Raw genomic sequence first — 10845 nt, 5'->3', positions numbered from 1 at the left:
AGCTGGGTAAGAAGAGTAAATAGCATTGCTGGGGCACTGGGCTGGAGCGCTGGCAGCAGCAGCCACTTTTCAGATCAGTATTTTGCATGGATATGGTTTTCACCAATACCTCAGAAGAAATCCAGCTCTGGATTCTGGTAGATGTCTTTAACTGTAAGACATCTAAAAATTGTCTCATTAAACCACAGTGGAACCATCAGAACAGTGAGATCAGTCTGTTTGCTTTAATTTTTTTACTTGTGTCTTAACACTTAGCACAAAAGTGACTTACCATGCTTATCTCCCTGTCTCACTGAAGAGAGATAAAAAGCCTCATAGTAAATGCACAGGGCCATGTGACTGGGGAGAGAAGGTACAGAGATTTTTCAGAAAGAAAATCTTAAAGACATCGTTACTGTCTGGGGGTGCTTTGCAGAGAGTCTGTAAGACAGGGTTCTTCATCATCCTCTCTGCTCAGCGAGAGGGAAAGCATGGTGCAGTGGGGTGTTCAGAACATCTTCTGCAGTTGGGAAAAAGATACACGAATATGAAGAAGGAGACTCCACTGCCACTCTGCTCTTTGGGTAAATAACTTCACTTTCTACGAGTAAGGGAGGAAAATCAAGAGGTGGGAGGGTTAGCAATACTTTAAGTAAAATGAGGGCTGCAAGCATAACAATAAGTAAAAATACCATGCAGCTGTATATGTAATTATCAATAACTACCATCAGCGCTCTGCCCGCTGTGCTGAGGAATGGCAGCATGTTCCTGGCCCCATACATGCCCCCAGCACCTCTAATACCCTGTTAAGGACTCGTGCTCGCAGTGATTGAAAACATTTGAAGGCAACTTTGATTTATGTCTTTAATTTACCTAAAATGGGAAGGTTCTGAGAGAAAGTGATCGATGATGACATTTTGGTTTGGTGGAGCAGCCCACCAAAATGTCATAAACCAGCTCCCCTTCCCTCTGCATAACCCAGCATCATCTTCCCAGGAGCTAATACAGTCTCTTGCCAGGATGGACACTACACTGACAACTGCTCCTGTGTTTAAGCAGCTAAAAATATTTCTGGCTATCTAAATTCAGTGGAAGACTGTATGAAAATCACAAAGTATTTTATTAAGAATTTAGGCTTTTAGAATTACAGCAACTATAAATAAAACAAGTAAGGAACAAACTGCATTATGAAATTTTTGAAGTCAATTGTAGCAAGGCTTAAGGACGTTATTTGAGTATCTTGAAAGGCACAGGGAGGATATTTACACTGTTCCATAGTCACATGCTTTGGACATCAGGAGACATTTGTTGGAAAGCTTCAAGACTGTGTGTTCATGCAGATAGGAGTCAAAAGTCCCAGAAAATACAATCTTCTTGAAGTTTTTGCTCAAATTGCAGAACCTACCTCTTCATCACAACTCTGTACTGAAAGCAGAGGGATGTGCAAACTCTGTCTTTTATTTGTCTACAACATGTTTTATAGTTTTCATTCCTATAGTATTTGAATGCTTTTCATATGTCTTCAGATTACTCAGAACCCTGTCTCATAATGTATTTGTAATAGACATTATTTTTAAATTAAAAAAAAAAAATTTCAGGTTATTTACAGCAGAAGAAAACATTTCCTGTTGGGTGGGGACCACCAAGTCATCCAGAGCTTTGAGATGGCTTCTCCTTCAAACAAGCACCCCTGATACACAAGAAAGGTTTTGGCTCTCAAGAGCTACATCTGGTTAGAACATAAATGAGAACTATTCACTATGTAAATCAGAGCAAATATAGACTAAGACAAAGCAGGCAGTTTAAAAGAGACTCCATGCCTTCTCATTGCATTCTCGTTGGACGAGTCCTTTTTTTTTGCTTCGCCTCAGTACAGGGCCGTTTCAATGGTTGTAAGGACTGTAGTACTGTCTGTAAGGATCCGTTTCCCAGTAGTGATCTTTGGTTAAGTTCCTTTCTGAATCCCAATTCCTTCGGTGAGTAAGTCAGTCCTCTAATGCTTTTGCAGCAGGTTGTGTGGAGAAAAAGTTGATGGACCCAAGTTTTTTGCTAATAACAATTTATGGAGAGAATGCTGCAAGCAGGCAGTCTGTGCTTCAAGATACATCACAATCCTTAGGGAGAGCTTTTAAATTCAGTCAAAAAATGGCCACTATAGTGGATAGTTTGGGAGACCAGAAGGATATTTAATTCGATTTCTTATGTACCTGCAAACCATTGAAAGGAAGCAGTTGTGTAAAGGTCTACGTAACCTTTTATTTACCCTTAAAATCTCCAAATAAACATATATTGATTTAAATCCTAACAGCCTACAGCAGGTTTTCAAACTGAACAGGGTGAGGTATTTTAAAATGTCATAGGAATAAAGACAAGACTTATCTGGTTAGGGAAATGGGTTCCTTTGATGTTTATACCTTCCCAAGTTTCTCTGTAATTAAGAACTGGCAAAGTGAACTTGCTAATCATAGAACCATAGAATGGTTTAGGTTGGAAAGGACCTTGAAGATCATCAGGTTCCAACCCCCTGCCATGGGCAGAGACACCTCCCACTAGACCAGGTTGCCCAAGGCCACGTCCAGCCTGGCTTTGAACACCTCCAGGCATGGGGCCTCAGCAACGTCTCTGGGCAACCTGTTCCAGTGCCTTACCACCCTCAAAGTGAAAAACTTCTTCCTAATGTTCAATCTGAACCTGCCCTCTTCCAGTTTAAAGCCATTCGCCCTCGTCCTGTCACTACATGCCCTAGTAAAATGTCCTTCCCCAGCTCTCCTGTAGGCCCCCTTTAGGTACTGGAAGGCCGCAATAAGATCTCCCTGGAGCCTTCTCTTCTCGAGGCTGAACAGCCCCAACTCTTTCAGCCTCTCCTCATAGGAGAGGTGCTCTAGCCCTCGCATCATCCTCGTGGCTCTCCTCTGGACACGCTCCAGCAGGTCCATGTCCTTCTCATATTGGAGACTCCAGAGCTGGATGCAGTACTCCAGGTGGGGTCTCACGAGAGTGGAGTAGAGGGGCAGAATCACCTCCTTTGACCTGCGGGCCACACTTCTTTTGATGCAGCCCAGGATACGGTTGGCCTTCTCGGCTGCAGTCGCACATTGCTGGCTCATGTTGATCTTCTCGTCAGTCAGCACTCCCAGGTCCTTCTCCTCAGGGCTGCTCTCCAGCCGTTCCCCGCTGAGCCTGTATTTGTGCTTGGAATTATTTATGCTAATAGAACCACTTAGTTCCATAGCAGTATTTAGCGGGCATAATCAGCTATCACTGCTTGGTGCTAAGCATTTCATGACCATATAAAGATCATCCAAGCAGCCAAGCGCCCATATTGTAGGAGTGTTTCCATAGGCTCTTGGGGTTCTATGGTATGGCCTCAGCTCAGCCAGTCTTCTACCATGCCAGATCTGGTGCCCTGGATTAACGTAACCCTACTTAGTACTTGCCTATTATCGGTATAATTCATTGATCGTAAACAAATGTTGCTCTTGTATTAACTCAAGCTCCTGTGGTAGCCATAGGAGCAGCAGGTGATCTTTGGTGGCTTCCAACGTGGCCAATACAGGTAGCAGCACTTGGGAGGCAGAAAGACAGTGTGACAGCAGAGAATGACAATAAGTAGCATAGTTGCACCTGGTTTTGTATGATTAGGGTAATGCTGTGGTGATCCAGGACACAAACCTTCATGGAACCTCTGTGCCCACAAAGAGGAGAGGGTGCCTAGAGACACGATCCTCTGCTGGGGACCCAAGCAAACTTTTACAGTCACCTTTTTCTCGTTATCATGGTAAGGGACTTCTCAACACCTGCCTCCTTGCTTTCACCCTCCCAGGCTGTAACAGGCCACAGCTGAAGCAAGCGTGAAGGAGGCTCTGCCCCCAGCAGCGCAGGTGTTCTAGGACCAATGCAATTCGGTGTTTTTCTTGTTTTACACTTGAACAGGGGAAGTCTTGCCTTACTGTTTCAAAAGTTTTATCAAGCCTTGTATGATAACCACGTAAGAAATCATGATCTGGAGATGGTGGTATATGAGCAGGGAGAAGGTATGTCAAGTTAGAGAAGATGTGGTTACTGGTTCAGCAGCGTTTCCAGCAGAAAACCCATCAGAGCCACGCAGCAGAGTGAGTCTGAATATTCTTACTTAGACCTGGGTTCTCTTGAATGTTTTGGAGCCTTTTTTGGGGGCCAGCAGTTGCCCTGCAAGGTAAAGGAGGCTACATATAGGGATGCACAGTCAGCTCTCTCTCCAATTTGAACAGAGGGAGCCAGTGGCTGTTCGGGCTTCTTGAATCTGCCAGGTGTGGTGCAAAAACATCTCAAATCATCAGAGTTCGTTCACACTCAGGCTCTCCTGTACCTTAAGCCTTATAGAATGAGTTCTGTTAGGTTTAAGACTAGAAGATGAATGAATATGTTGCAAATCTCTTCAGCTGATATTTATAGCTGGCACTTTCTTCAAAATAATCTGAGGATATGTGAAATGTCTTGAAAAATTTCCCATATATTTTGTCAGAAATGGTATTCTCTGCCAAAGGAAAGAGCAAGCAAATTAATATAGTGAGTCACACGATAGGATGAAGGGTTAGTGATACAGTAATGGGTTAGGGAATATTGCTAGAAACTGGCCAGAAGGCAAAAAATATTACAACAATTGTCTTATTTTAGTAAGATTGTTATTTCTGCTTTCTGTTAAGAGAAGGATTGTTAATGGTTTCTCTTTCATTGTAAAAGTTCTTCTGCAATGATGCTGTTTTCCCCGTAAGCTCTGGGAGGCTGGAAAGTCCTACAATGGCAGAATCCTAGGAATGATGAGGCTTGGGGTCCACCAGCACAGCTCTCAGATCATAGATAATTTCATTGATTTCAATTAAGTACGAAATTGTCAGCAAGTTAGCAATCCACTGTGAAGTTAGGAGCCTCAGTTCTTTGCTATATCTGAACTTACAAACATAGCATTGCTCTTTGTTTCTGGGCTAATTTCATGTTTGAACATGGAAGAATTTTGCTTTGATATTTGAAACGTTGGGTGAAACAGAATGTGCGTATGAAACTTGGTTTCCTATAGATTCGTGCCCTTTGTCCTCCGTAATACCCTAATGGGGCAAAAGGCTGGAAAACTACTCTAAATAGTAGATTTACATGTGTACTGATCAGCCAACCACTTGCTATCAGTATTCACAGCAGCTGAGTTTTGCCTGTATTTCTTTCAATTGCGACACTAATTTTGGTCTCCTTCCTCGTCCAGCTGCCAGTTCTTACTACAGCTACAAGAATATAGTCGTCTTCAAGACTTAAGTGCCTGGAAATTGGCCATGGGGTTAAAAAAAAAAAAAGTGACTGGTGCAGAAGGAATCACAGGCAGATGATCAGACAGTATAATCAAAACCATGTTATTTTCTTAGGAAACCTGCTACAATTGAGTAATTTGAATATAAACCAGAAAACATAATGAATTGGACCTCGGCAGTTTTCTGGCTCCTGCGCGCTCTGTCAGAAACTTAAATTGCTGTTTGGAAGTCCTGCTTCCATAGGAAATATCTAGATGGCTGACAGCCAGCATCACAGCTCTGGGGCATCTTTTCTAGAGATGTGTCTGTGAGAGCTGAGCAGGGCACGAAAGACTCCCAGCGTGCACTGGGGTTTCTCGGCTCTCAAGTCCTCCGGCTGACCTCCAGGGCTGCGTGAATCATCAAGGACCCTGCATCAGAGGTGGGAATGCTGTAAAAAGCAATTTATTTCCTCTTCCTGTACACCAAGTACTGTAATACATGCAGACTCCTAAGTAAATTATCTAGGATGTATAGCTATAAATTACAACCACACACATACTAATAGATTTTTAAAAATGACAAAAAAACACAACATATTGTTCTCATGTACTCTTCAGTTACTTTGTAGGACTCCCTCTGGTCGTGACTGTTTCTGTTATGTTATTGTTGGAAGAATAAACCTTCTCAGAGTAGATCATCATAAGGATGGAATGTGTCCAGTGACCACTTAAGTAGGAGAAAATCTCTTTGCTGCCAGAACCAGTTTATTGCAGCTGTGATCAAGAAGTGTCTTGTGCACATTTATTTGTTTGTACTCCAGTACTGTATTTAATATTGAGACACTCTGCTAATCTCTCTAACGTTACCTAATATTTTTCCAAAACAAAAGTAGATAGAGAAGAAAACGTCAGAGAGAACCCTGTTTTTTCAGCATGGATAGGACAGCCTTATATGTTGTCAGATGTTCAACATAACTTGGTTATCTCAGTATGGACCTATTATTGGCAACAAGATGTATTTCCTGCTGCAAGGAGTAATCTATATTGCTTGTGTGACTTGTATAATGTGTGCTCTTTGATAGGCATTGCTCTGTAGTTTTGCTGTGAAAAGGAGGGACTTGTGCTTCAACCATGTAACTAAAAGTTAGGATGTCTGGGCTTTTTCCCCTGGAAGCATCACAGATTTCAGCAAACTTGCCTGAGTACTTTATGCCCCCCTTTTTTTTTCCCCCCTCTCTTCTTCATCCTCTGTACAGCATTGTTCAGAAGGGAAAAATAGGAGAAAGTCAATCTGATTGTTAGCAGATACAGACAATTAAGCAACTGTTAGCAGACAGACTACAGTCATTATTGTGTGGAGGCCCAGAGGTGATTGCTCCTTCCCGGGGTTGTACATCTGATGGATGCCAAAATGCTGGGGCTGCCTCTGCCTCCACTGCACAGTTTGGGGTAGAGACCATCCCTGCAGCACTCTCTCTACTCAAGGGGTGGGGGATGAGAGGACAAGCCGCACAGGAAAGTTCATCATGATATCCGTGTTTTTTTAGGAGAAAAGAAACCTTCTGACCTGTTTCAGACAAGCGTCTGGAGAACCAGAAGCACTCTCTTGTCAGGGGTGGGGGGACCTTTAGTATCTCTGAATTTCGAGTACATGGGAAAAACAGGTGGGAGGAGTTGACCAGCAGTTATGGAAGATGATTAAAGGTTAAGGGGGATTCATTTTGCTAGAAGTCTCCTGTGATAAGGATTTTGAATGTGTGAATGAAGGGCACTAATGGGACAGAAGCTTGAAACAGCACCAGCTGAAAAGACAAGTCACCCTGGAGCTGTATCAGCACCCACCCATGGTGTATAGCTCTGCCTGTGTTCTGGGGCTGGCTTGGAGGTGTCTCAAATAACTCATGAATATTGTGTCCCAACAGGGTCATCAGCATTTTAAGCACATGTGAATTCCCATGTAGGCTTCAGGAAGAGGCACAGACTTCTGGAGAGGAGGCCTTTCTGGTGGCCATTTGCCTCCACAAAACCTGCATGGGGAGGCCAAGGGAGCCGTGTCCCCAGTACGCGAAAGCAGGGGACCAGGGAGCTTGGTGGGGAGTGGGAGGCACGCAGGGCAGGGGGTAAAGGCACCAGTCTGCAGGAAGGAGTCAGGTAGGTTAGATGGAGACGGAGATGTCTGAAGAAGACTCCAGGCAGGAGGATCTACAGTGAAATTTGAGACAGCCTTATCTCAAGGCAGGCAGATCTGCCCGCAGGCTGGGTCTCTCTTTTATGCTATGCCAAGTTCCTGCAGTGAAGTTCAAGCAGCGCTTGGCTTTGCAAGGGCCTGTTGGTCCTCAGCCCCATGGGAGCTGCTGAGCAAGCACACGGGCCATGGGAGAACACTGAAGGCCCTCTTCTGCCCAAAAGAGTTAATGTATACCAAATACAGGGGGTTCTTCTCCACCTCATCTACTGCCCATTGATCATACTGAAACACTAAGTGATGCCAGGTTATAAACTGCTATTAAAGTTTTATATGGGTTTAGTTCTATTTCATCAATACAGATACTTCAAGAGAAACTCATACTTGCAGAAGTAAACTACGACAACAAAATCTCATGTGACCATAAGGAGTGCTTTAATACTGAAGTGCATCGCAAGCCAGACCTATACAGACACTGGTCAGGCTGAGAAAAACAGGACCGCACTGGTTAGACAGAAAAGCCAAGCTATCAGAGATCAAAACTGGACCTCATTAGCCTCCCCTTAAAAGTGATGTGGCATGTGGCTTTACACGCACACACGCAAATGTTGCGTGTTTGATTCATACAGGAAGGTGTGTTTATTTTGTATAATTAGAACTAATCTAATTACTTTGTAGGGCATATGCAATGGGCGTATTTCATGTGATTTGCAAAGATGAGGCTCCGCAGAAGACGTAGAGAAGCATGACTCGATGCTGACTAGAAAGCATTTAGTTTGCTAGGAGGGCCCTGCCATAACGAAACAGAAATTCAGGTGGAACAGGATATAATTGCTGCAGGGACTTTAAAACCGCCAGATCACTTTTCTGATGACTACTATGCAATTAGCAACATAACAGATCTGCCTGCTGGAAGGGGTAAGATGTAAAACTTGTTTCCTATGTCTCTCATGTGACGTGGTAAGAACAAACCCCACTGCCTGTGGAGGAAAGACAAAGCAATCCACGCACCCGAGCGAAAAATCTTGATCGGCCAGTTAACACTGAAACCTTGTTGTTCTTCTTGCTCTTCTTCCCTCCATTTTAATGTCTGGTTTTGTTCGTTTGCAGGAGGGTAAGTCCCATCAAGGAGCCCATTGCATGATACGGTGTTGTAAGAATGTGCCTAAGCTTTATTCTGCAGACCAAACTGAAAACTTGCAACAGGAACAACTCTTTGGTTTTTGAATTGGTTATTCTTAACAGGAAAACCTGGCAATTCCGAGCGCGAGTTTCAACACCAAGAGGCGTATTCACTCCCAGTGTTCGGGAGCTAACCCGCCTCTTTAAACTCAGTGGAGAGAGGTTCCCTCTTTTTGGCTGGCCCCCCAGGAGAGGTGGCAGGCACCCACAGCTCCGGCTCCAAACGCTCAGCGTTGCACTCTGGTCACTCTCTTCACAAGTGCTGGTGTGTTTTGGCTCAAAGGCAAGGGATCAGATCGATTTATGGTGACTGCTGCATCTCTGGGGACCTGCGCTGTTTGGCCTGACAGGTAGGGATTTCTTTCTAGTGTTTCGGTTTTGGCTTGGCCGGATCTTAACAGAGGAAGAAAAGGACTTTTGTAGTTGAGAAACTTCCGAAGACATTGCTGAGGAAGTACTGCAATATTCTGCTTACTAGTCAAGATGCCTTAAAAAAAAAAAATTCCCATTTCCTCCCTTCTGAGAGGGTGCCCTTGCAATCAGATGGTCATTCCATACCACAGCCTCTGCTTTCACCAAGCAGTAATTTTTCAGCTCTTAAGTTTCCTCCTAAGTCCTTGTTTCTAACCGGCAATCACTTTGGCTGCTCTCTGAATCTCCTTCTACTTGTCACGCAGCTCTATGGCAACTGCCTGCGCAGAACCAAGCGCAGCATCACCAAGTCGCGCAGTGAAGGAGATCCCTACAGCTCACACTGTGTTTTACTGCTTTAAACCACTGGGGCTTCATATCTCACTCACTGTCACTTTCAACTCTGGTTTTCTCGCTCTCTCTGAATACTAGTAGTATAATTTTTTCCTCTAGCTGCTGGCTTATATTAGGTCAAATACAATTAGATATCTATTTAAATTGTCTAATTGTCGATGGCTTTTTTCTTCCATTACAGTCCAGGTAAATATCAAATTACAGTGTCTCTCTATCCTCTACACTGGGACATGGGAGGTGGACTATAAACAAAAGGCATTCACTCACCTGTCAATGTCTGGGACTAATCGCTAACCCTAATCACTGTGACATAAACATCTGGCACCTCTTAAGTGCCCATATCAAATGCCTTACTAAAAGCCAGATGATCTGTCTTTAGAATTTCCTCAAATTATTTGTAACCATCAACAAAATAAGTACCTTTTCTTGCTAAGACGATTTCCCCAGTCTGCTAGCACATCCCTAGTGCTCTATCACTTATCTGAATAATTATCAGAACGACAGCAAGTCTATTAGCTGATTCCCTTACTGACCAGTACAGCAAATTATCTGGACTCCCACTGCGCCGCAGTAAGCTCACATTTCACAAATATTTTCTTACGTGCCTTTTTATCAGTAACTGCATTACATCCTCATTGATTTTTCAACTGTCCCTCATTTCAAGTATTTTTAAATAGATTTCCACCGTTTCAGAGTTATCAATCTCACTTCAGTGCTTCTGTGTTAATAGGCCTTTTGTATTCCTTTCCCCCCCAGACTTGTTTGTGAAAGCTCTTCTTGCCTTGTCCTTCTGGCTGTTGTTAAATGATTATTGTTGGTGCCCTTAGCTTTATTCTCTGAGACTTAAACCTACTCGGTTGGTTGTTTGCAGTTCATCTTCCTTCGTTCAATGTAAGGCGACCTCACCGCTTTGTGCTGCTGGGGTGGGTTGACTCTGGCTGGACAGCAGGTACCCCCCGAAGCTGCTCTATCACTCCCCTCCGCAGCTGGACAAGGAGAGAAAAATATAACGAAAGGCTCGTGGGTTGAGATAAGGACAGGGCGATCACTTGGTGATTACTGTCACAGGCAAAATAGACTTGGCTCAGGGGAAGTGAATTTAATTTATTACCAATCAAATCAGAGTAGGGTAATGAGAAATAAAACCAATTCTTAAAACAACTTCCCCCCACCCCTCCCTTCTTCCTGGGTTCAACTTCACTCCCGATTTCTCTACTTCCCTGCAGGGAGACAGGGAATGGGGGTTGTGGTCACTTCATCACACGTTGTCTCTGCTGCTCCTTCATCATCAGGGGGAGGACTCCTCACACTCTTCCCCTGCTCCAGCGTGGGGTCCCTCCCCATGGGAGACAGACCTCCATGAAGTTCTCCAACATGGGTCCTTCCCACAGGCTACAGTTCTTCACAAATTGCTCCAGCGTGGGTCCCTTCCATGGGCTGCAGTCCTTCAGGAACAGACTGCTCCAGCATGGAT

The sequence above is a fragment of the Vanellus vanellus genome (assembly GCF_965231255.1).
Source record: "Vanellus vanellus genome assembly, chromosome: 2".
Lineage (NCBI taxonomy): Eukaryota > Metazoa > Chordata > Aves > Charadriiformes > Charadriidae > Vanellus > Vanellus vanellus.
This window is presented reverse-complemented; position numbering follows the sequence as displayed.